We start from the raw sequence: 27,328 nt of genomic DNA, 5'->3' as shown, positions 1-27,328 counted from the left end.
TAATGATTAATGTACCTATGAGCACAAAGCTGGAAACATTCTGCTGGGAATGTTAGAAAATGAAAAATGTGAGACAGTGCAGTATCCTGGAATTGGACTGGGAACTAGAAGAGAGAGATTGCTGCAGAAGATTTTGCCCCTGAGCTCTGAACGGTAGTATAATTACCTTGTAGGTTTAAATGTTAAGGTTTCTCTTTATGGTGCTCTTCCTATCCTTTAGCACTGAGTGTTTAATAAAGTCATGTAATGAATATGTAACCTAGGCTTTGGAGAACTAAGAAATAGATTTCTATCCTCCTTTGAGACAGGTCCATGAAAGACATTGTGATTTTTCTTGACTCCCTTGTATGACATCAGCACATTGGGGTCACTGTCCTCACCTCTCCGTGAAGTAGCTGGAGACAATGCGAGAGCTGATTTGTAGTGTTGAGACAGAAAAGAACAGAAGAGACAGAAAAGTACCAGAAACAGACAGGGGAGACACAGGCAGGGAGAACAAAGCAAGAGAGGTGAGATAATCTCTTTCCTTATACAATACTCTACAGAGATTTCAGGGGAAATGGAAATCAAAAACCAAGATAATATGTCTATTCAGAAATATATAATTTGTTAAGCTTATTATTAATAAAATATATCCAAGAGCATGTATGCTGGTAGCACAAAACTATAGCTAATTTTCAGTATCATTTATCTAGATTTAAGTCTACTATTGTTATATACTTTTAGTCAACCATCAACAGCTATTCAGTTTGCAGCAGTAGTTGAGTTAACTTTACTTTGCTGTTCGTTTCTATGTAATTCTTTATCAGTACCTCCTGTGGTTGACCCTGACAGTGCATCCACTTGACAGTACATATGAGTAGTCACATTCTTTAATATTCCTCATGTAAGGGTAGGTTAAGATCAGTTTCCCACAAGTTACTGTATTCTAAGACAGTGACCAGTAGCAATTAGAAACTCGTTTAAAATGCAAATTTGAGGATCCTGCCTTAGACCTACCCAATTAGAATCCAACAATCTGAGATTTACTAGGTCTGAAGTCTTTTACAGTCAATAGTGTGACAGCCTCTTGTGGACTATAAGTATTTAGCCAGAGGCATTCAACTACTACTTCTATTACCACATCATTTCAAATTAAGGTCACACTGCAGCTGACATGATTTTTCCAATATGACTGTCATATCATACAACTAAGCTAAGGACTCTTAGCATAAAGAACAATGTATAATCATCAGAGCTGATATACTCCATTGTTTTATTGCAATAATGCATGGAAACAGAAATAGGTTTTGGAAATAAAAAGTTATCATTTTTGTAGTTAATTGGAAAACACTTATATTTAATAGAAGAGTTTGTGCATTAAACTTGGTTTAAATATGATATTAGAATACAAATATATTTTTATAACAACATATACATACTTTAAATTTTTTCAAAACAAGAATACTCTACTTTTGGGCCCCAAATAGACTTTAATATCAAGTTATGTGGCCTTGTGAGCCTCGGATAAAAATAAAACCAAGTCCAGGGTCTACTAAGTGTAATGGAGAAGGCTCCAGTCATGAAGCAGAGCGCACATAGGATACTTTATGGAAAAAAGAAGAAAGTACTGAGAAGTCTTATTTACCTCTTATACAAGTTTGCAGCCCAATTTATATTATCATTACCCATGTAAAGAGTTTACTGTAAAGGAGTTACAGAAAACAGTTCTTCCAAATTTATTAAAAAAAACTATTATCCCAGGTATCAAAAATTTAAAGATACCTTATTAAGAAAAATGAATAGAAAAACATTTTTAAAAACCACTAAGTAATTAAGGAACTGAAGTACAACAGGCAAAAATCAGCAGGAACACAGGAAGCAGAATTATAACTCAAAATAAATAAAAGATATTAATTATTAAAGTATTGAATGAAAGCAACTACTTTATTGTATATCAGGAAATAAAAAATATAATAGTATATAAAATGTAAAAGTAAACAAATTTACAAAAATAAGTAGACTTTCTAAAAATTAAAAATATAAAAATAAAATAATTACTATTTAATTTCAAGTTAGACAAAATCAAAAAGAAGACAGGAAATTAGATGATAGAATTAAAAAAAGTAAAATGTAGCAGAGATAGGCAAGGAGTTGGAAAATATAGAATCTATAACAAAGAAAATACAGTTTGAGAAAAGGAAAAAGTATTTACCTTGGCAGAGTCTCATATTGGTTGAAAAATCTGAGATCTAGAAAGATATGAAGACCAAAGAGAGTTATGAATACAAAGCTAAATATCTCAAACACTGATTCTGTAAAATAATAACAATGTTTCATGAAATATCATAAAAGCCAGATGCATACATTAATTAGCTAGTTTATGGTAATTATTTCACGATGTATACATATATCAAAATATCACATTGTACACAGTACATATATTACTTTGTCAATTATACCTGAATATAGCAGAAAAAAGAATTTAAGTATTTGAAAACAATAGTATCTCATTTTTAAAAGATCTTGTTTTGTGTTAAAAATACTCTTAGATCCTTGTTGTAAAAGACAACACATAAATTCACCATGATTTTATGGTGATAAAAAGACAATTATGCTTACTAACATTTTCAGGATCAAATGTTGATAAACGAGATTTTAAAATAAGGTAATATAAATCATAACAAGTGGAGCAAATAGAGAATACAGGATAGCACTCTATGGTGAAATTCAAATCTGTGTCATTATGATAGATATAAATGGGGTGTTATGGTTAAAGGCAAATTTTCAATGGACAAAATTCAAAACAAGGAAACAGAAATAGCTTTATACTGCTAAGAAGCACATGTAAAATTTGAGGTTTCTGAAAGTAGGAAAAGAAAACTACAGAAAAAATATATGCCATATAAATATTAACCCTAGAAAGGTTAAGGCAACATAATTCCTATAGGTGAGAATTAGTCCATAAGAAAAAAGGCAAAAGTTTTATTAACATAGTTAAGACAATTCTAATCTTGTATGAACTAATAATACAGATTAACATATGTACAGGAAAAATTAACAGAAATATAGGCATATTAAACAAAACAACAATTCTTGTGAAAGATTCAAGCATACTGCTAAGGTTACTGTTTAAGCAGATTTAAAAAATCCATAGGGATATACATAATTTGAGTAATATAAATAACAAGCTTGGCCAGGCGTGGTGGCTCAGGCCTGTAATCCCAGCACTTTGGGAGTCCGAGGCAGGCAGATAACAAGGTCAGGAGTTGGAGACGAGCATGACTAAAATGGTGAAACCCCATCTCTACTAAAAATACAAAAATTAGCCAGGGGTGGCGGTGTGTGCCTGTAATCCCAGCCACTCAGGAGGCTGAGGCAAGAGAATCCCTTGAACCCGGGAGGTAGAGGTTGCAGTGAGCCAAGACTGGGCCACTGCCCTCCAGCCTGAGTGACTGAGACACAGCAAGACTCCGTCAAAAAAAGAAAAGAAAAGAAAAGACAAGAAATAACAAACTTGACCTGACCTATACATGTAACTCACACATTGAACAGCTGCAGAAGATACTGTTTTCATATACAAACAGAGCATTCTGAAATATTGACAACATACTGGATCAAAGGAGACAAAATTACAGCAAGAAAGAAGGATTAAGTTCTAGTGTTCTATACCACTGTAGGATGACTATAGTTAATAATATATTTTATAGTTTCAAATACTTTTAGAAGGATGATATTGAATATTCCCAATGTAAAAGAAGATAAATAATTGAGAATGGGTATGCTAATTAGTCTGATCTCATCAATATATATTATATGTGTTAAAACATTGCTACATAACCCATGAATATGTACAATGATTATCTGTCCATTATAATAAATTAAGTTAAATTACATTTAAAACACAAGCAACCTCAATGAATGTCAAAGGACTGAAATCATAAAGATGTTATTTTAAACTACAATATAATAAGTAAAATATCAATCCCACTCATACCCCGGCCCACAATGAACACATGCAATGTTTAGAGATTAGGATCCATCTTGAGAAATTCATTTAAACACAGCCTTCCTTTCCCATTTCAATTTAAAATATATGCACAATTCAAACAGAAATAAAAATACGGAATCTGCGTTACTTATTTCTATGGTACTTGCTCTTATTTTCTTTGTGTTTATATTTTTCATTTAAACTATCTTACTCAAAATATGCATTTAGTATTTTACCTTTAAATTAATTTTATAATATTGCTTTATTATTCAATTTTTAAAATAAAAGTTTTGCAGACTAAACACAAACTTTTATTTTAGAAGAAATTTCTATAAAAATATTTCAGAACATGCGATCAGCAACATTTCTGAGTTGAAAAATGTCACAGGTTTTTATAATTTATTTCCCTTTTTGTAAAGAAATTTTTTTCTTGAATGTATATTTTTTAAAGTAACATTATTTCTTTATTTTTTTCCCTCTTAAGCTTCAGCCATATGCCATTAATTCTCATTGAGGCCAGGTTTTAGCCAGGATCATATTAAAGTATTGATTTTAGATGTTATCTTATTATCTTGCCAGATGGCATGAGAGAGGGAAATCTCATCTTGGGATCTTAAGAAATGAAATAACCTATTTTCCAGAAATAGAAGTTTGTTGCATGAGGATGCTCTTTATAGATGCTTATTTCCAGTGATGTAAAAGCATGGGAAACAAAATGCAGTTTAACTGTACTGAAAATAAAATGTTATAAACATATTTCTGTGAAAAATTACATGATGTGGTTGAAGTGACATCATTACAACTTATTATAGCATCAGGAGCTTAAAAACATAGGCAATATTATTTTACCACAAGAAAAACAAAATCAGTTAAACTACCAGTTTAAAATGGCATTTGGGCTGGGCACTGTGGCTCATGCTCCCAGCACTATGAGAGGCCAAGGCAGGCAGATCACTTAATGTCAGAAGTTCAAGACCAGCTTGGCCAACAAGGTGAAACCCTGTCTCTACTAAAAATACACACACAAAAAATTAGTCAAGCTTGGTAGTGCACACCTGTAGTCCCAGCTACTCAGGCAGCTGAGGCACAAGAATCTCTTGAACCAGGGATGCAGAGGTAGCAGTAAGCCGAGATCCTGCTACTGAACTAGCCTGGGCAACCAAGCAAGACTGTCTCAAATAAATAAATTAATTAAATAAAATGGCATTTGGCTTTCAGCTCCTTCTGTGACAAATATCTTTAACTTTTTTCCTAAAGATACCAAAACAGACACTAATATGACCCAGAATAGGATTGGCGATATGTCAGAATTTTCAAAGAATTTTCATTTACTAGAAAGAAGGAGTTGGTCATACACATAAAACAGAAACAAACTGATCTGTTGGCAGAAGAAGGATTAAAAAAGAGCATTTCTGTTTTGTGTATTTGCAATCACAGATCAATGTACAAGGAGTAATGCTAACTGAAAATTAAGCTTCTTCTGTTAAGTGAGTATACAGTTACTTATCTTCATTGTTCTAGTATTTTAAGATCCTGAATGCTAAAGGCCAGTAAGAAGGAATCACAAATAATGGGTTCTCAAATTTTCTGAATATTATATCCCAAAGTAAAATGATAAGGGCAGTTAGCAAAATATGTTTGGGATCATTTTTGTTATTAGTTCAAATTATCAGAGAACAAAGATACACACTCTGTAAAGTAGAAACACTCTAATAGTTTGCAGTCACCAAGAAAGTGCCTGTCAGGTGCTGGACCACCAGCTCTGATTGAATTGACATTCACTCCTCACAACATATTTAGGAGTTTGATAATACTGTTATCATCAATTTATAGATGGAGAAACTCACTTAGGGGTTATATGACTTGCCCCTATTCTCACAACTCATATGAATTCTTGTTGAATATTGATAATTAAAGGTTTGTGTGTACATGAAAATGTTCTCACACAGTAACTTTGATGTAGAAATAGAGCCAGCATTTAAGTAGATGGAGCCTAGCACCAGAATGAAACCAAATAGATTTAGCTGTTGGCAAAAATAAATCTAAATAGAAAAATAAATATGTACAAAAGGAAAGAAAACTTTAATTCCAAACATTCTAAAGTTGTGTATAAAACAGAATAATGAAGCTGCATTTGCAGAATTATAAATAATAAGAAAGGCCAGGCACCCTGGCTCACACATTTACTCCCAACACTTTGGGAGGCCAAGGCAGGTAGATTACCTGAGGTTAGGAGGTCAAGACCAGCGAACACGGTGAAACCATATCTCTACTAAAAACACAAAAAGCAGTCAGGTATGGTGGCATGTGCCTATAATCCCAGCTACTTGGGAGACTAAGACAGGAGAATTGCTTGAATCCAGAAGGCAGAGGTTGCAGTGAGCTGAGATTGTGCCACTGCACTCCAGCCTGGGTGATAGAGTGAGACTCCATCTCAAAATAAATAAATAAATAAATAATAAGATAAATATAACATGATTGATTCCATCTTGCTTCTAACCTCAGAGGTTAAATTGTGTTTTGTTTGTTTGGTTGATTGGTTGGTTTTTGTTTCGACCATTCTAGCATGGAGGCCAAGATAACTATGCAGCAAATTTAGTTTATAGGTAGACTTTGAGGTAAGGAAAGCTGCCCCCCTACCCGCCTTGTTTGGAGATTGAAGCTGCATTCATAAGGCAAGGTTAAAACTATGATAGGAGCTTGAACTTTGTTAAAGAATAGGGACAATTAAACAGGCACTGCCATTGCTTAGTGTGTTTTCCTGTAAGTCAGTTGCTGCCAAATGCCATACAGTTACATAACCTGGGGTCGTAAGATATATAACTTCTCCAAGTACTCCTGTAGATTAGATCACTATTGTGAAGCCTAAAGAAGTGGTCTTTGAGATACTTTTCAGATTTAGCATTTCAATAGAAGAAGAGATGTCACTTGGCCTAAGAACCACCTTCCTCCTGGAAACTGACCAAGCTGCAGGAAGACAGTTTTTGATGCCTCTGTCATTTCATCTCCAGCCAATCAATTGTTCCAGTTCCCCAGACTCCTGCCCACTAAAGTGCCCTTAAAAATTCCTAGCCTCTGAATTCTTGGAGAGACAAATTTAAGAAATTTCTCCTGTTCTCCTTTCTTGGCCAGCCTGTGTTTATTAAACTTGTTCTTTGCTGCAACACCTGCTGTTCTCATTGGTTTTGTGGGGAGCAGCAGGAAGAAAGAATCCATTGGGCTATGAAAATAACATTAAAAATAATTGGCAGCATCCATTTTGTGGTTCAAGAAGACAGCTTCTTCAAAACAACACAATAGAATGTATTAAAAAATCAAAAGCTTTAATAAACAGACGTAGTTTTACTAAAATTGCTCTAAATTAGTAACAACTGAAAACATATTATTGCATTCAACTATGACTTTTAAGATAATTTCCAATATGCCATTACAATAATAGCATTTTTTAATTTGCTACAGTATAATATTATTTGTAATACTGATATTTTGGTATGTTTCTCTCTGACATTGTGACTTGCCCATATTCTCACAACTCATATGAATTCTTGTTGAATATTGGTAATTAAAGGTTTGTGTGTACATGAAAATGTTCTCACACAGCAGCTTTGATGTAGAAATAGAGCCAGTATTTAAGCAGATAGAGCCTTGCACCAGAATGAAACCAAATAGACTAGATTTATTTAAAATAAATCTTGTTTTTAAGTTGATAAATGTTGATATTCTATTTTTAATAATTTCAAAAATTGTTATTGAATAATGCTAAGGACATGTAAGTCTTAAATGATAAAAAATTTTAAAATATTGATATGTATATTGATAAGTATCAATTATGTTAAAATATTAATATTTATATTGGTAAATATAAATGTAGTGTCCATGGCAATCATATGTTAACAGTACTCCTCTATATAGGCAATAGTAAGATAAAACAGGTAACCATTATCACTCATATTTATCTCCCTTAATTTGCTCCCTTATCATATATTGTTGTAGTTAGCAATCAAATAGAACTGCTTACTCACTTGTACAACTTTACATACATTTCTTTAATCTCACACCTTCAGCTTCTCATCTCAAAACTGTGTCTCCTGTTTAAATTACTGGGCTGTAGTAACCACTAAATAATACAATAGAAGTTATTTGGTTGGAGTTCTGAAGATACTGAAACTGGTTTTCTCCAATGAAAGCAATGATGGATTTCCAGAGTGCTCTGTGTGACATTTTTTGGATTCCCTGGAGTAGCGAATATAAAGGTATTTTTAAAATCTCCATCAAAAATAAATATTTCTCATAGGATGTTATGAGCCATAAAAGTAAACTCTACCAGCAATAAGATTTGGCAAATATGACAAAGAGTCCTATCTTGTTACAATATATTAATATAAACTAAAGGAGAAAATAGACTTTAGAATTAACACAAATAAGGATATAGTATGTTACATCAGAATAGAAACTAATGAAAACAATAATACATGAGCAAGCACTTTTTATGTACCAGCTAATTTTTAACCTAATTTAACCCTCAAACAAATAAGAATGACAGAGATATGATTATTTGTCCATTTTTGCACATGACAAAATGAAGGCCTGAAGAGGTTAAGAATTTATCCATGACAATCCAACTTGTAAATGGTGGAGCCTGAATCAAATGCCTATTGCCATTATCCAGGGTCTGCAGCCCCGATTTACACAGTTAACTGAATGACTGACAGTTTAATATGGAAAAAAAACAAATAAGATAGAACAATATCCAGGAGGATTTAGGATACCTCACCATCAATGATGTAAGTGTGGTATCAACTTATTCAAGAATAAGAGTAAGATTCTCTCAATGACAGGGATGAAAGACTACCAAAGAGGTCTAGAGAAGAAAATAAGGTAATAAGTTATTTCTCTCCCTCCCAGATGTCAAAGAAAAATATTTTTGATATGAAAATATAATAAAAAAGACAGGAGGTCAATTATGGGCTGCAATGAAATACAATTATAGTTGGGAATAATGGACTAGATCTAAAAACAATTAGTGCTAGGAAATAAAGAACAAGTTTATTTTTTTAAAAAAGGCAGCAAATTCAAACAAGGAGTTTGATATTGCAGGAGGATGGGTCCCCAGATGGCCTGGGCCAACCAGCTTTCTCCCTCTCCTGCTTGTAGATCTCAGGAAAACTGTTGAATATACTGAAGATGCAACATCTTGAGATAATAAAGGTATCAGGAGCAATTGGACTCGGCTCCTATTTCTCCGAGAATAAGATGTCCTGCAGTGCTTTAGCTCTGTGATGCAGCAACCCTCAGCATTTAAAATCCAATGCAGAATGCTTTCAGGGTCCCTTAGTCCTCCGCTTCTATTGACCTTTGATGCCTATCTAAAGTTCCTTCAGTTGTGTGAGTGTTCTGTCTCACTAGACTCCTGGAAGTGGTAGAGTAACTGGTGCATGGTGAACCTGCTTCACAGATATCAGGAGGAATAAGTAAATATTTATCTTTGTATAAATTTCCTTTTCTTTAAAAAGTCACTCATCTAGCTAACTGTTCTTCATTCTTCAGACCTCAGATTCAGTGATACATACTTAGGTATAACTCTCTTGTAATGGATTAGATTGGATAGTTTTCCTTAACTTGTTTACCACAGCTATAATGAAATAAGCTTTTATCATCACATTTTTTTTCTTCTTAGATAAGATCTCTCTTTGTTGCCCAGGCTGGAGGGCAGTGACAGGATCATGGCTCACTGCGGGCTTAAGTGATTCTCTTAAATCAGTTTTCCTAGTACCTTGGACCACAGGCATGCATTAACATGCCTGGCTAATTATTTTTATTATTATTTCTTGCCAAGACAAGTTTTCATCATGTTGCACAGGCTGGTCTTATTCCTGGGCTCAAGTGATCCTCCTGCCTCGGCCTGAAAAAAAAAAAAAAGATGGGCCAAGTGTGGTGGCTCACACTGCTCCAGGCTGGAGTGTATGTTCAATGGGGACTGAACTATCTATATATTGTATCATGATGTGTAAGCCCAGTGCCTGGCACATTGTACACATTATAAACATTGTTTGCTTGTAGGGAATCCATGAGCCCCACACATTGGTGTGCCAGAATGTAGGAATCCATGAGCCCCACATTGGGCACCAGGATGTAGAAAGCCAGCCCTATATCACCTGTGGGTACCGCGAGTTTGGTGGTGACAAAGGAATGAGAAAAAGACAGATTAAAAGTGGGCCAGGGGCCCATCACTTTATTACTCTGGAGGAAACAGTGAAGGCCCGAGCTCTGATCATCCACACTATTTATTGATTACAATCACTCTGATCTATAGGGTAGGGTTGGAGTGATGGTGGAGTGAATCAGTGAGCAGGAAATGAATCAGTGAGTTGGAATTCGTGTGTCATTCTAAGGTAACAGTGGCAGTTTGGGAGTTTCACAAAACAAGAACATGTGGTTATCTTTAGCTTATTATCTACGTACAGCTGGTGGAACACGGACCTTACAAGGAGCCTACAAGTCTGGCTACATCATAGTGCTACGAGGGGTTTTACATTCTTGAGCACAATGTTTATGGTAACAGAGCCGAGGTCACTCTGCATCGGAACACGAGGCATGGAGAGGCCTCAGAGGCCTCCTGCAGTCTTCCGCAGTTTGTCATTCCTTGTTTATATGTTACTCATAAGCCATTTATGGAGGCACTCTGTAAGTCCTTTCTCCTTTGCTGTTTTTCCCAACATTTGCTAAAAATAAATAAATAAATAAATAAAATAGAAAGATGGTATAATAATGACACAGGACAAAAACTATTTAGAGAAGTAACAGGAGAAAGGTAACAACATCTGGATTTGGCATTGTTCTCACAAGTCCATGAGGTAGCTAATGTTATTATTATGCAGATTAGAAAAATGAATAGTGATTCATTGCAATCTGTTTGTCCCCAGAGGCTGGCCTCTGAAGCGATGTGCTGAACTCCTTCTGAGACATAGAGCTTAAAGAAAAGTTAGCGGAGAATGAACAGATCTAAGCCTCCTCTGTATGCCAGGCTGAATGGTTAAATTTTATTATTTATTCAGTGCCAGACACTTTATTATGGGAGTGGCATTATTCAACTTGCATATTAGTTATATATTACTTTAGATAACATTTTGTGGAGAATATATTAGAGTGATTAGTTTCATGTTTGTACTAGGATATTGGTTGTGGCAATACTAATAAGTGGTTGAATATGACAATACAAAGAGATCAGATACACATAGTTCAGAATCAAAGGGTTTTTTTTTTTTTGTATTTAGGAGACAAGAGAGAGGAAGGAGTAAAAATGTCAAATTATCTCAATTAATTAGATGCTAGTGTCTTTTACCCTAATCATAAAACAGACAGGTGCTACTTGGCTGGGTACATATTGAGCTCAGAATTGCACATACTGAGTTTCTAGCATTTATGGAATGCTGGAGTATAGATAGTACTCGCATTTTGACATATGGATCAGAAACTTCAGAATAGCATTGATGGGTTCTTTGTCTATATACTAAAGTTCACTCCAAAGAAAAATAAGTTTATGCAAGATTAGTTTATAAAGAGGGGGGAAAAAAGTGAGGTGTGGGAAGGGGAATGGAGAGCATTCCAAATCAAATCAAATAAGAAGAGTAGGAGTTTAGTCTGGACAAGAGAGTGAACAGACCAAGACAAGTATGAAAAAGAAGGTAAAAAGAGGAGAGTGTGTTTTCTCGGGATCAAAGAGAAGAAAATTACTCAAGGAAAAAATTGAATAAATACACATCTATGTCTGAAAGGACATTGTAAGAAAAATAATGTGAAAACATCCATCAATTAAATCAAAAGGAAGTAGTATAAAATACTCAGAAGATATTTAAGAACTTGAAGTCAATATAGTTACAAAAATATCAAAAAAGAGTAGATATGAATGGTTCACTTTTTATTTTGTTTTATTCCATATTAAAAATACTTATAGCCTGCATTAAAAAGTAGAAAAGGTCAACAAATGGACTAGAATGATTAATTGAACCTGGAAGCAAGAGCATTTTTTTTTTCTTAATCTTGGCAATCTCAGGTTTAATAGTTATTTGGTTGCAAAGCTCAGACTGCAGTGGGTGGAGGAGTGATGGACAGTTGAGAAGTGAGACCTGACTAGTGGAGGGATCCTTCAAGAAGGCATGTTAGATGTGAAATGGGGGAGAATCCAGGTAGCTCAATATTAAATTTCCTAACAGCAATGAGATATTGGGCTTCTATAATTTGATCTATTCATTTTTGTAGATTACAAACATGAAGATAAATAACCTCATTTTAGAAACACAGTTTCCAAAGATAAGGAGACTCTATGTATTTATGGATGTATGTGTATCTGTGTATTTGCCACGGAGAGCATTTTTTTTCAGGAGGAAGAAATTTTTCTTTTTGCTATGCCTAAGGAATGTGCTACTGTGGAAAAATAAGAATCAATGTGTTTTACGTAATATTTGTCACTCTATTTCCATGTATCTGATACTTGGAGATAAAAAAAAAACAACTTTCTCTCTACCAACTTAGTTTTAGCCATTGGAATCTTGTGAAATAACTGACAAAAGATAAACAGAAGAAAAGATAAAGTTTATTCATATATGTGGGAGTGCAAAAAGATGTGGCTCCTGCTATAGTTAGAATTAGGGGTTTATATATGGTCTTAATAAGAAGGGTTAGGAATTCAACAAAGAGTGGGAAATTAATAAAAAACAAGCAGAGAAAATAAGTGGAAGTTATAGAATATTTTGTTTTACGACTTCTTATCCAGGTCCAAGTGGTCTATTTCCTTTCTGGCTGTAAACCTCCCAAAGTGGGAATTTATGGTGGCTGTATTTTCTGGAAGCTTTGTTTAAATAAACAAAAGACGTTCAGATAAGGATTTCTCTCTACCTCTCCAGGTCAAGTCGGTTCTCATGTTAAAATAATACCATATCTTGCAGCAAACCACCATGGTACACGTACACTTTTGTAACAAACCTGCATGTTCTGCACATGTATCAAAAAACTTAGAGTAAAATAAAATAAATAAAGTAAAATAAAATAACACCATATTTGTGGGTCAAAATGCATCCCATCACTGAGTGCTCAATTGTTTTTATACTTCAAATATGCCCCTTTTTAATTTTTTTACTTATGCAATATATTAAATATAAAATCATTTAATTAAAGTCTTTAATGGCTTTTCATTTTATTTATAATAAACTCCATTCTCTTTCTATCTATTTTAGCAAAATATAACCAACGTTTAATGGTCTTGATTTCTACTTCTACCCTTTCCAAACTGTATGTTCTAGTTACAAAAAAGCAATGAGTAGTAACATGCCATTCATGTATTAACCTGTTATTTTCAATTATATTTTCTGTTAGTATTAATCTTTCCTTCAAATCCTTCTCAAGGAACAATTTATATGTGGCAATCTGCAAGAAAAAACTGCCCTTTGTTCAATAGTTATTTTATTAAAATATTTTTCAGCTGTGTTCAAATTAAAGCTTTGCTTATATTCGCATTCATGTTTATGGTTATAAGAAGCGCTATATAATCCCTGTGCAAAGATTAAATTCCTGGTTCCAGTTTAATAGCGCACATTTTGGTGAGTAATTTTATTTTTTTCTTTTTGAGATAGAGTCTCGCTCTGTACCCAGGTTGGAGTACAGTGGCCCAGTCTCACTGCAACTGCTACCTATCGGGTTCAAGCAATTCTCCCTGCTTCAGTTTCCCAAGTAGCTGGGATTACAGGCTCCCACCCCTACTACATCAGGCTAATTTTTGTATTTTTAGGAAAGAAGGAGTTTGGCCATATTGGCCAGGCTGGTCTTGAACTCCTGACCTCAGGTGATCCACCTATCTCAGCCTCCCAGAGTGTTGGGATTACAAGTGAAGCCACTGCACCAGCCAATTTTGATAAGTAATTTTAACTGTAGTCGCTATGATTTCCTCATCTGTAAAATGATTCATAGCGTTAAGAGTATTAAATGAAACAACCGATGTAAAACATTTTAAATAGTGCTTGGCAATAGTAAATATTTGATAAAAAGTAGACATTGTAGTTATATCATTTAAATTATTAGCTCTTAAGGAATAAATATTAGCTCTTAAACTAAAAAGCTCTTTAGTTTCCTTTTATTTATCTTCTAGCATATAAAGTCACCAGAATTTTTATAATATTAATCTAATAAACAGTTCATTGATACAAAAAATTTACCAAATTACTAACTTTGAAGAAGTATTATAATTAGTGAACATTTTTTAAAAATCATAAGAATGTATAGAATTATGTGTTCAGAGTTTTATATATTTAAAATTAACAGTTTATAATTCTATACCATATTTTTAGAGTTGTCTCAAAATTACTATCGGAAAAATAATAAGTTATCAATACCCCAAAGTTTTAAAATAAGAACATGCTATAGTTGAAAGTGATGAAATGTATTCAAATGTGAATTACATTTAGATTCTGCTTATTTACTTAGCCCCATGATTTACAGTAGCACAGTAAGAAACGTGCAATGATGCTGATTGAGGGAAATCTGAAAGCTATGTGTTTCCTATGGATACAGCAGAAATTTTTCAAAGCAAATTTATACTTTAAAAATGTTCTCAACCACACAAATATAGTTAAACAATCTAAAAAGAAAGAAACAAAGGGCTGGCATGGTGGCTCAAGCCTGTAATCCCAGCACTTTGGGAGGCCAAAGTGGGCGGATCGCCTGAGGCCAGGAGTTTGAGACCAGCCTGGCTAACATGGTGAAACACTGTCTCTACAAATTTTTCAAAAAAATTAGCTGGCATGGTGGTGGGCATCTGTAATCCCAGCTACTTGGGAGGCTGAGGTAGGAGGCTCACTTAAACTCAGGAGGCAGAGGTTGCAGTGAGCTGAGATCACGTCATTGGACTCCAGCCTAGGATACAGAAAAAGGCTTCATCTCAAAAAGACTTTGTCCAAAAAAAAAAAAAAAAAAAAAAAAAAAGAAAGAAAAGAAAAAAAAGAAAGAAAAAGAAACAAAGGCAATACAGTGAATACAATGAGCAAATGGTGCTGGAAAACCTGGACCTCCATATGAAAAAAAGAAATGAATCTAGACACAGACCTTATATCCTTCACAAACATTAATTCAAAATTGACCATAAACCTAAATGTAAAATGCAAAAATATAAAACTTCTAAAAAATAGCATAGGAGAAAACTGAGGTGATTTTGGATACGGGGTTGACGTTTTAGATACAAAACCAAAGGCAAATTTTATGAAAAAAATATTAAACTGGAGTTTCTTAAAATTCAAAACTGAGGTTTGTGAAACACAATGTCAAGACAGTAAAAAGACAAGCCACAGATTGGGAGAAAGTATTTGCAAAAAGCATATTTGATAAAAGATTGCTAACGAAAATATGTAAAAACACAACAAAAGATAACAAGCAACTTCATTAAAAAACAGGCCATAGATCCTAAAGATACATCACCAAAGATATGCAGATGCTAAATAAGCATATGTCATCAGGGAAATACAAACTAAAATAATAATAAATACACACGTACTAAATTGACCAAAATTCAGAACATTGACAAATTAAATGTCAGTGAGAATATGGCGTAACAAGAAGTCTCATTCATTGCTGGTGGGAACAAAAAACAGTACAACTACTTTCAAAGGCAGTTAGGCATTTTCTTATAAAGCTAACCTTACACTTAGTATGTGTTCTAGTAGTCATTTTTCTTGATATTTATCCAAATGAGATGAAAACTTACACCCACACAAAAAAATTGCACATGGGTATTTATAGCAGCTTCATTTATAATTGCCAAAACTTTGAAGCAAAGATGTCCTTCAGTAGGTGAATGGAAAAATAAACTGGGCTACATTCATTTAATGGGACATCTTTTAGCTCTAAAGAGAAATAAGCGATAAAGCCATGGAAAAGATATTAAAGAAACTCAAACACATACTACTAAGTGAAAAAAATGACTCTGCGGCCGGGCACGGTGGCTCAAGCCTGTAATCCCAGCACTTTGGGAGGCCGAGGCGGGTGGATCACGAGGTCAAAAGATCGAGACCGTCCTGGTCAACATGGTGAAACCCCGTCTCTACTAAAAATTACAAAACATTAGCTGGGCACAGTGGCGCGTGCCTGTAATCCCAGCTACTCAGGAGGCTGAGGCAGGAGAATTGCCTGAACCCAGGGGGCGGAGGTTGCGGTGAGCCGAGATTGCGCCATTGCACTCCAGCCTGGGTAACAAGAGCGAAACTCCGTCTCAAAAAAAAAAAAAAAAAAAAAAGACTCTGCAAGACTACATAATGTGGATTCCAATTATATGACACTATGAAAAATGTAAAACTATGTAGATAATAAAATATTAGTTTTCCAGGGAACGATGGGCTGAGGAGAGTTAAATAGTGGAGCACAGAGGATTTGTTAGGGCAGTAAAGTATGTTATAAAATAATATAATGGTGGCAAAATATCTTTATACATTTGTAAGCAAATTCAGAGACTGTATAACACCAAGAGTAAAGCATAATGTAACCAAAGATAATCTGTCAACATAGGCTCTTCAGTTGTCTCAAAAATAAATAAATAACAATACTAATAATAAAATAACATTTTAATAAAATATGTGTACATCCAAAAAATTTTTCCTCAAACTAGTTCAAGAAATATCTTATTATATGAAGTTTCATAGGTAGGTGATGAAAATAATAATGAAATATACTAAAATAACATACTAATTATTTTCTAATTATTTTATATTAGATGAGGTTTGAGCTTAAATTTTTCTTTTTAACTTATCAATTTTTGTAAATTTTTCATGCTGAAAGTAGAAAATTTACATAATCCCTTCTGGTATAAGGCTTTGCCTGAGTTTTAGGTTGGCTCTTCATATTTTTTGCATGCTTTCTAGATCTTCCCATTTTTTAAAAACTGTATTTTAGGTTCTGGGATAAATGTGCAGATCATGCAGGATTGTTGTTTAGGTACATACATGGCAATGTGGTTTGCTGCCTCCATCTTCCCATCACCTGTATCTGGCATTTCTCCCCATGGTATCCCTTGCTAACCTTCCTACCCCATGCTGTCCCTCCCCTAGCCCCACACAACAGACCCCAGTGTGTGATGCTCCCCTCCCTGTTTCCATGGGTTCTCATTGTTCAACAACTGCCTATGAGTGAGAACATGCAGTGTTTGATTTTCTGTTCTTGTGTCAGTTTGCTGAGAATGATGGTTTCCAGATTCATCCATGTCCCTACAAAGGACACAAACGTATCATTTTTTATAGCTGCATAGTATCCCATGGCGTATATGTGCCACATTTTCCTTGTCCAGTCTATTGCTGATGGGCATTTGGGTGGTTCTAGGTCTTTGCTATTGTAAACAGTACCGCAACAAACATACGTGTGCATGTGTCTTTATAATAGAATGCTTTATAATACTTTGGGTATATACCCAGTAATGCAATTGCTGGGTCACATGGAATTTCTATTTCTAGGTCATTGAGGAATCGCCACACTGTTGTCCACAATGGTTGAACTAATTTACACTCCTACCGATTTCTCCACATCCTCTCCAGTATCTGTTGTCTCCTGATTTTTTAATGATTGCCATTCTATTTGGCATGAAATGGTATCAATGAGAGAGAAAATTAACAAGCATATCCAGGGCATGAACTCAGATCTGGACCAAGCAAACCTAATAGACATATACAGAACTCTGCACCCCAAATCGAGAGAATATACATTCTTCTCAGCACCACATTGAACCTACTCTAAAATTGACCACATAATTGGAAGTAAATCACTCCTCAGCAAATGCAAAAGAATGAAAATCAAAACAGTGTATCAGACCACAGTACAATCAAATTAGAACTCAGGATTAAGAAACTAACTCAGAATCGCACAACTTCATGGAAACTGAAAAATTGGCTCCTGAATGTTGACTGGATAAACAATGAAATGAAGGCAGAAATAAAGATATTCTTTGAAACCAACAAGAATGAAGACACAATGTACCACAATCTCTGGGACACATTTAAAGCAGCATCTAGAGGAAAATTTATAGCAATAAATGTCCACATGAGAAGCAAGGAACATCTAAAATTGACACCCTATCATCGAAATTGAAAGAGCTAGAGGAGCAAGATCAAAAGCAAAAACTTAAAAGCTAGCAGAAGACAAGAAATAAATAACATCAGAGCAGAACTGAAGGAGATAGAGACAAAAAAACCCTTCAAAAAATCGATAAATCCAGGAGTTGGTTTTTTGAAAAGATCAACAAAATAGACAAACTGCTAGCCAGATTAATAAAAAGAAAAGAGAGAAGAATCAAATAGATGCAATAAAAAACAATAAAGGGGATATCACCATTGATTCCGCAGAAATACTAACTACCATCAGAGATTACTACAAACAACTCTATGCATATAACCTGGAAGAAATTGATGAATTCCTATACACTTGCACCCTCCAAAGCCTAAACTGAGAAGTTGAAAACTGGAATATACCAATAGCAAGGGCTGAAATTGAGACAGCAATTAATAGCCTACCAGTCAAAAAAAGTGCAGTTCCAGATGGGTTCACAGCAGAATTCTATCAGACGTACAAAGAAGAGATGGTACCACATCTTCTGAAAGTATTCCAAACAATCCCAAAAGAGGGAATCCTTCACAAATAATTTTATGAGACCAACATTGACCTGATACCAAAACCCAGCAGAGACTCAACAAAAATGAAAACTTCAGGCCAATATCCATGATGAACATAGATTCAAAAATCTTCAATAAAATACTGGCAAACTGATTGCAACAGCACATCAAAAAGCTTATCCATCACGATTCAGTAGGCTTCATCCCAGGGATGCAAGGCTGGTTCCATGTACACAAGTCTATAAAGGTAATTCACCACATAAACAGAACCAAAGACAAAAACCACATGATTATCTCAATAGATGCAGAGAAGGCCTTTGACAAAATTCAACAGCCCTTTATGCCAAAAACCCTCAATAAACTAGGTATTGATGGAATGTATCTCAAAATAATAAAAGCTATTTATGACAAACCCACAGCCAATATCATACTGAATGGGCAAAGACTAGAAGCATTCCCTTTGAAATCTGGCACTAGACAAGGATGCCGTCTCTCACCACTCCTATTCAATATAGTACTGGAAGTTCTAGCCAGAGCAATCAGGCAAGAAAAAGAAATAAAGGGTATTCAAATAGGAAAAGAGGAAGCCAAATTGCCTCTATTTGCAGACAACATGCAAGTTTTTTTTTTTTTTTTAATTTTTGGTAGCATCAAGACTATCAAAATATTTGGATATAGAAAAAAATATTGAAAAAAATTTAAAAGGTGGTAAATTATAGTTGAAATTTCCCCTTTGGGTCTGAAAGAATTAATGATTTAGTACTGTTAAAACAAAAACTTTGGGAAAATTAAAATTAATAGATTTTAATTCTGAGAAAAAAAATTTATAAATTTATAATTGTTCCAGCTTTAAGAACTGGAACAATTTCAGAGAGATTCCGGAGATGCTGCATGGTCAAAGAACATTTATAAATAGAGAAAGGAAAAGTGATGTACAGAAAATGAAAGTGAGGTACAGAGACAGCTGGATTGGTCACAACTCACCATTTTCCTTATTTGAACACAGCTTGAATAGTTGGTCGCCTATGAGGGTTGAAGTCTGGCTTCTGTGATTGACTGTGAATTACCAATTCTTACAGAAGCATTTTCCTAAGTTAGGTTTTCAATCTGCTTACCTACTAGGTAAGGTTGCAGTTTACAAGCAAGAATTTAGTATGCAAGTATGGAAGCTTTCTTAGGCCCCATTTTAGTTTGACTTAACAATTCTCTTCTTTGGTTAGCCCCTTAATTTTGAGAGATTCATCAAAATTTTAGAAATTTACAAAACTCTGTCACGAACTTAAATGACTTATATGGTCTCAGCATGGAGGTCAGAAGTCTTGTTTGGTCTTAGTACAGAATTCGGAAGTCATGACTTTACACCACTTGAAGAATTCCTTATGTTTTTGCTGACCTAGTTGAAATGAGACAATTCAACACTTGACATTTAAGGCCCAAGAGGATACTTACGCCAGGAAACCTATGATTGACTATGATGACTATCAAGAATATATTATCAAAAGACCAAAATATACTCCATAACAATTGTCCTTATGAAACAAACCAAATGAAATCAAACAAGTCAAAGTTCAGGCAATATAGACAATTTAACACTATTTGAGCCTAATTGGTCATAGTCCTTCTTCGGGGTATAATGGCAGCTGAGGACTGTAGTTTACTCTAAAATTACCTGACTTAAAGAGGTGTTCATGTAATCCCAGCACTTTGGGAGGCCGAGGTGGGTGGATCACAAGGTCAAGAAATCAAGACCATCCAGGTCAACATGGTGAAACCCTGTCTCTACTAAAAAATATTAAAAATTAGCTGGGCATGGTGGCTCGTGCCTGTAATCCCAGCTACTCAGGAGGTTGAGGCAGGAGAATTGCCTGAACCCAGGAGGCAGAGGTTGCGGCGAGCCCAGATCACACCATTGCACTCCAGCCTGGGTAACAAGAGCAAAACTCCATCTCAAAAAAAAAAAAAAAAAAAAGAGGTGTTCATTTTTGTCAGTCTGGTAACACAAATTATAATAAATAAAGATTTGGAAAACCTGAGATTGTCATTTACCATTTAGGATTTCTGAAAAATAAGCTGTAACTTTCTCCTGCAAACACATCATGTGTTCCTTTCTCTTGAGAGATTTCCTTAATGTCTTTGGGGGCAATGTCTAAGAAAATAGCACTATCAGCCATCTTTTTAAGTAAGCTTGTTGAGGTAAGAAAATAGGGGAAGTATAAGTACAGCATACAGTTTTGTTCAATACAAAACACAAGCCCCCAACTTGAGCAAAAATGAAACCTAAAATTGCATGATGGTCCACTAAGAGTTTTTGTTGACTGTGTATGTTATTATACATCTTTTGAAGAGATGCTTTTACTTCTCTGAAGGCCTGGTAGGTCTCATTGGTTACCAAATCCAAGATTTTTCCCTATTTACAGATTGATTTTAAACTCCATACAATCAGTGTCCCATTACCACCAAGAGTGGGTCTCCAGAAACTCCACTACAAACTTTCCTCAGTGGAAATGGCTTATCTATGTCTACTTCAAATTTAGTGTTAATTTGGGTTATTGACTGTTTTGGTCTTTGATCATAGACACTATTATGAAAATGTTCAAAGAAAGCTATTTAAAAGCAGCAATAAGCAAGATCAAATAGAAATATCAGCACCAGCAAGGAGACAGAACAAAATAAGCACATTCTCTGTAGACCTAATACAGACTGGGGGTTAAATAAGAGGGCCACATAGTTGCATTTGAGCAGGGGTCAGTTAAATTTTTCTATAGTTGCATTTGAGCAGGGGTCAGTTAAATTTTTCTATCCATACATTTTCATAGCTCTTGAAGAAAGTCCTTGGGAAATTTACCTTTTTGTCCACCTGCTGAAAGCAAGCAGTAAGAGTATATAACCACATTTTTTTTAAACCTAATGAATTTAATACAGTGACATTGTACAGGAAACTTGTGCTCCCATAGGTCATTCCCAGGTCTTCAGTGTATAATGCCTAAAAACACATATGCCTTTTATAGGCTTCACTCAGAAAGGTTTTTCTATTTTGATGACAATTAGGCTGTTAACTGGAAAAGTTAGAAAAGTTAGAGTATTCTAGTGAGTGAAAGAGAGTAAGTAGCTCTGATAATTAGAATATAAAGGATAACATTCCCCTCTTCCTTTGGAGTTTCAGAGTGACTCTCATTGGGAATGTGAATAAGCACTGATATCAATAAAATTGTCTTCTAATTTTGAGGTATTAGCCCATACAACAATTACTTTGGTTTATGCTAAGGAATAAACTTGAACTAAAACCATCTACTTAATATGGTCCCTTGGAATGTACTTTAGTGAAAAGGAAAGTATTAGGGCAGCAGATAATGAGGACAAAAGGAAAAAACATGGTATAGGCTTTTTTTGGTGGCAGAGAAGTCATCATTTGTGATCTTGAGAAAGCTGATCACATCTAAGATGTTGCGTGCTTTTGGGGAGAAAGTTCTCTGCTTTACCTTAAAGTCTCCAATAGGCATAAAGTTCCAAGGCTCTAAAAAGATACTTTTTAATTCTGAGACATGGGCTCAAGGTTTGAGGCCCTGAAGCTTTACTACAGTGTAGGTGGTGAGAAAAGCTATGGTCCCTTCCAACAGGGTTCAAGGAGAAGCTTTCTCTCACGTCATTTTCAGAAGACCCAATCTCCAGTTTCTATATCATGAAGGGTTTTCTTGTCATCAGTTGGTGGATCACAAAAAGTTTCCTTTACCTGGTGAAAATATACTTTGGCATAACAATTCAGTGTTTTGGAGTATTTAGTCATACCAGTTTAGGAGAGCAGAGAATGCATGAGTTTCTTTTATTAGGGGAATAGGCCTTTCCATGACTTTCATGAAGACTTGAGTATGTAAGGTCTTGAGTGCCAACTTATGTTTTCCAGTGAAGGTGGATCAGATTGCCATTAAAACCAGCAGTAGAACCTTTGGCCAAGGCAACCCAATTGATTTGCCAAGTTAAGAGAATGAACTTTGCCAGTTTCAGTTTTAAGATGCCATTTTTTTTTCTTTCAACCCTTTCAGAAGACTGAAGGTTATAAGGACAATGATAGCACCATTGCATCTATAACACCTTATTTAACTACTTTATAATTCTACTAGTAAAATGAGTTTTCTTATCACTGAACATTTCTCCAGGAATGCCAAACGAAGGAAATATATTTTCTTATAATGTCTTAGCTGCTGTCACAGCATTGGCTTTCTTGTATGAGAAAGTGTCTACCTAACTGGAAAACCTATAGAATATTACAAGGACACACTGATATACTGTTGAGGTGGCAACTGAATGAAGTCCATCTGTAAGTGTAATATCACATAAATGACAAGTGGTCCATCAGGTGGCAGAAATAAACCTAAAGTTTTGATTCTTTCCTAGGATTATGAGTTGATAAACCAAACATTGGTTATGAACCATTTTAGAAAATTTGGAACAGTCACTCCATCAATAGTTTTTCAAATTTTGCATTATTTTCTGTTCCATGATGAGTTTTGGAGTACCAAGCTTTTGACAGTGGAAGCTTCAAAAACTCAGGGAGAACCAGGACACCATTTGAGACTTTTAGTTCATATTTAGCATTTAATTTACAGCCTTTTAGATAATGTTGTTTTTCTAAGTCAGGCACATTGTACTGTTTATTGAATATGTCATCATAATGGTGCTGACTTGAATAAATGTTATGGAGTTCACTTATATTTCATATCCCAAGAGTTTCAGCACTAGCTGATTTAGCATAAAAATCTACAAAAGTGGACCGGGCACAGTGGCTCAAGCCTGTAATCCCAGCACTTTGGGAGGCCGAGGTGGGTGGATCACGAGGTCAAGAGATCAAGACCATCCTGGTCAACATGGTGAACCCCGTCTCTACCAAAAATACAAAAAAATTACTTGGGCATGATGGCACGTGCCTGTGATCCCAGCTATTCAGGAGGCTGAGGCAGGAGAATTGCCTGAACCCAGGAGGCGGAGGTTGCGGTGAGCCGAGATCGCACCATTGCACTCCAGCCTGGGTAACAAGAGTGAAACTCCTTCTCAAAAAAAAAAAAAAAAAAAAAAAAAAATCTACAAAAGCATTCCCTTAATAGCTAGGTTTAGTTCTACAGGTGTGAGAGTCAATCTTAATAATGCCAATCTGTAATGGTAACAGGATTGCACAAAGAAGTTTATCTGCTTGGAGTCCACTTTTGATGAGCTATCCACTAGAAATGAGAAATCTTTGCTGGTTCCATAGCCTGCCAGAGTTGTGTACTACTCCAAAACCCTATCTACTATATTTATAAATATTTTCCAACTTGTTCTTAGCTACATAACAAGCTCAGGTGAGAGCAAAAAGCTCCATGTGTTGAACAGACTTAAATTGAGGGTTTCCTTTCCTATTAACTCATTTGAGGTGGTAAAAGCATACCCTGCTTGATATTTTCCTTTTGAGATTTTAGCTTAGGACCGATCAAGAAAATATAGTGACTCAGGATTACCCAATAGAATATCTTATAAGACAACATGAGGGGTCAATCCTTCTGACATTACATTTACACAGCTGTGGTTTTCACGATCATTAGGCAGAGGTAATAAAATAGTATAGTTAAGTAGATTGCAGTATTCTAGATGGAGATTAGAAGAAGACAGAAGCAAAATTTCATAAGATCTTGCTGAAAAATGCTGAGTTTCATTGGAACTTAATAGACTTTTGACAGCATGTGGGACTTGCAAATCAAGTTCATTTCCTAAAACCTGCTCAGGTGAAGATTCTACCACCTTGGCTGCTGCTGCTACTGCTTTTAAATTATTGGGATTATGCCTCAGCTACAGGGTCCAATTGCAGTCTGTAATATGTAATGGGCCTGCTTTCCCCATATTCTTACTTAAGAACTCCTAAAGCCTTATTGTTACATTCATAAATGAATAAAGTAAAAGGTTTAGCGGAATTTGGTAGTCCTAAATCTGGGGGCTATTGTAAGGCCAATTTCATATGGTTAGAAGCCTGCTCGTGACTGCCTTCCCAAGGTAATGGCTCTGGTACCGCATTTCTAGTGGGTTCACACAATGATAAGGCTATTGAGGAAAATTCTGGAACCTATGCTCTGCAATATCCAGTAAGTCCAAGAAAACCTCCTGTTTTTTGATTACAGGATGAGAGTCACTTTAAACAGTTTTTATTCTCAGGCAAAACTGAAATACCTTCATCAATCATGTCTCTATTAGTGCACCTTCTTCTAGAAAATGGAAGTTTTTCTATCGAAGCTTTGTGACCCTTATGTGTGAGTTGCTGTAAAAGGCAAATGGAGTCAATTTCTGAGTCCTCTTTAGTTGGGAAGCATAACAACAGGTGATCTGCATGCTGAATAGGAGTAGAATTTCAAGAAAACAGTGGGGTTGTTAATCTTGATCCAATGCCTGGGGAAAACCAAAATGGCTTCAGTGCACCCTGTGGCACTACATTACAGGTGTAGTGCTGATTTTTCCAAGTAAAAGCCAGCAAGCGTTGACTCTATTTATGAACCAGAATGCTAAGAAGACAGCAGAGGTCTGTTACCATAAACCACTTTGATTCCGTAGGTCCATTAGGTAATAATATATTAGGATTTGGGATTACAGGAAACTTCAGTATTACAATTTTATTAATTTTAATTACCTGTTCATCTTGAAGGAAGCTCCAACCTTGACCATTTGGTTTTTCAACTGGTAGAATTCGAGTGCTACAGGGACTGCTTTGTGGAATTTTAAGTCCTTGTTTAATTAAATCTTCTACATTTGGTGACAGCCTTTGAGTTGCTTCTGGCTTTAGTAACTATTGAGTTAACGTAGACAAAGGTTTAGAATAATCTATTAGGATTTTTATAGGTTCTGCACTATTAATTATTCCTGTATCAGTTGAGGAAGAACCCCACAAACATTCAGGTACTTTAGAAGGGTCATGTGTGTCACAGGCCTAAGTTTTGTTGGGAAAAACAGCAAAGGAGAAAGGGCTTACAGAGTGCCTATATAAATTTGTTAAGAGTAATATATAAACAAGGAAGAACAAACTGTGGAAGGCCACAGGAAGCCTCTAAGGAGGAAGGCCTCTCCATGACTCATGTTCCGGTGCAGGGTGACCTAGACTCTGTTACCATAAACATTGTGTTCAAGGATGTAAAACCCCTTCATATGATGCATTTGAAACCCCTGCATTATAATGTAGCCAGATTTGTAGGCTCCTTGTAAGGCCCACATTTCATCAGCTGTACGAAGATAAGCTAAAAATAACCACATGTTCTTGTTTTGTGAAACTCCCAAACAGCCACTGTTATCAATCCTTAGAATGACACACCAGTTTTGGCTCACTGATTCACTCTATCATTACTCCACCCCTACCCTGTAGATCAAAGTAATTGTAATCAATAAATAGTGTTGAAGAGCTCAGGGCCTTCACTGTTTCCTCCAACGTAATAAATGTCACCCTCTGGACCCACTGCCTTTTTCTTAATCTGTCTTTTTCTCATTCCTTTGTTGCCACCAAACTTCGGATATCCACAGATGATGTCGGGCTGGCTCCCTACATTCTGGTGCCCAATGTGGGGCTCATGGATCCCTATGTTCTGGCACCCAATGTGTGGGGCTCATGGATTCCCTACAAGTTTTGATGATGCCAATTTCTGCCTATAAGAGCATAACAGATCTGGTTCAGGAAAGTCAGAAAACTCTAGGATTATTTCTCCTTCTGAGGAGAATTTTATGTTCCCTTTCAGGCTTGAAAGTCAGTCTTACCCTAGCATGTTTACTGGAGCAGTAGCCTGTAATAAAAAGACCTGTTTTCTTGGAAATGGCCCCAAAGTCAATTAGACTGGCTCAGATACAGGAAACTGTTGAAATTAATTCAAAACTCCCACCACAGAAATGACATTTTTACTCCAAGGGATTTGTTGGTTTATTAAAGTGGGGTTCATGGTAAATGAGATGGCTTGGTATCTACTATGATGGTACAGGATACCCCATTTTAATCTTTGTTTCATTATGTTTAGTTAAGGATACCATGGGGACCAATTTACTGATGAATCCCTCCAATCCTCATCAATGTTCACAATTATCGTGATAGCTTAAAATCTCGGGCTTCCTCTAATGGTGAAACCATCTGGCCTAAAGGGAGCCTTACTGGTGGACTGATAGAAAAATGAACAAACTCTTTCTGTGTTCTCGTTGTTTGCAATTAAGGCAGACATCTCAGGGTAAAATATTTCTTATTCTAGGACCTCTTAGTTATAATTTAAAATAAGGATGAGAATGTCCCTTTGGTCTTGGCCCCTGTAACTGTTGTAATTGGAGAGACATAAGCTGGTTAGCCTTTTGGGTTTTCTTTTCTGTTTGCTCTCTAGAGTCCTTTCAAAATGTTTAGCTAAGGTCACCAGTTCAATCATTTCTGGAACTTCCCATCCAAGTTTATGTTTTTTAATTAAACTGCTACGTTCACAACAGAGTCCATTTATCAATAGAGCAGTTACTGCCATTTCAGTCCCTGTAGGAAATACTCCTTCCTATTCTCTGAGTCCAGAATGTTTCAAAGTGATTCCATGTAAGTTTTATATTATAAAACTGGTTTATCTTCTTGTTTTGTTTTATTTTGCTTTGGATTTAAGTGACTATATAATGGACCAATTCCATTTTTTGTGAAAAAATTTTAGGAATTGAATCTAAATGGTTTTCATCAATTTTTCTAGCTCATTTGGTCATTTTC

The 27,328-nt window shown here is 35.4% G+C and overlaps 1 long non-coding RNA gene across 1 annotated transcript in view; it reads right to left on the bottom strand.

Annotated features, from left to right (window-relative positions):
* Window positions 1-27,328, bottom strand: part of LOC144581927 (uncharacterized) — a 176,673-nt gene that overhangs the window by 43,410 nt on the left and 105,935 nt on the right. The window contains exon 2 of the long non-coding RNA XR_013533377.1: window positions 2,195-2,231. This is a non-coding gene — a long non-coding RNA (uncharacterized LOC144581927). The remainder of the gene's footprint in view (window positions 1-2,194; window positions 2,232-27,328) is intronic.

The sequence above is a fragment of the Callithrix jacchus genome, chromosome 3, assembly GCF_049354715.1.
Source record: "Callithrix jacchus isolate 240 chromosome 3, calJac240_pri, whole genome shotgun sequence".
NCBI lineage: Eukaryota > Metazoa > Chordata > Mammalia > Primates > Cebidae > Callithrix > Callithrix jacchus.
The sequence above is the reverse complement of the archived record's forward strand: the minus strand, read 5'-3'. Positions and strand labels throughout refer to the sequence as shown.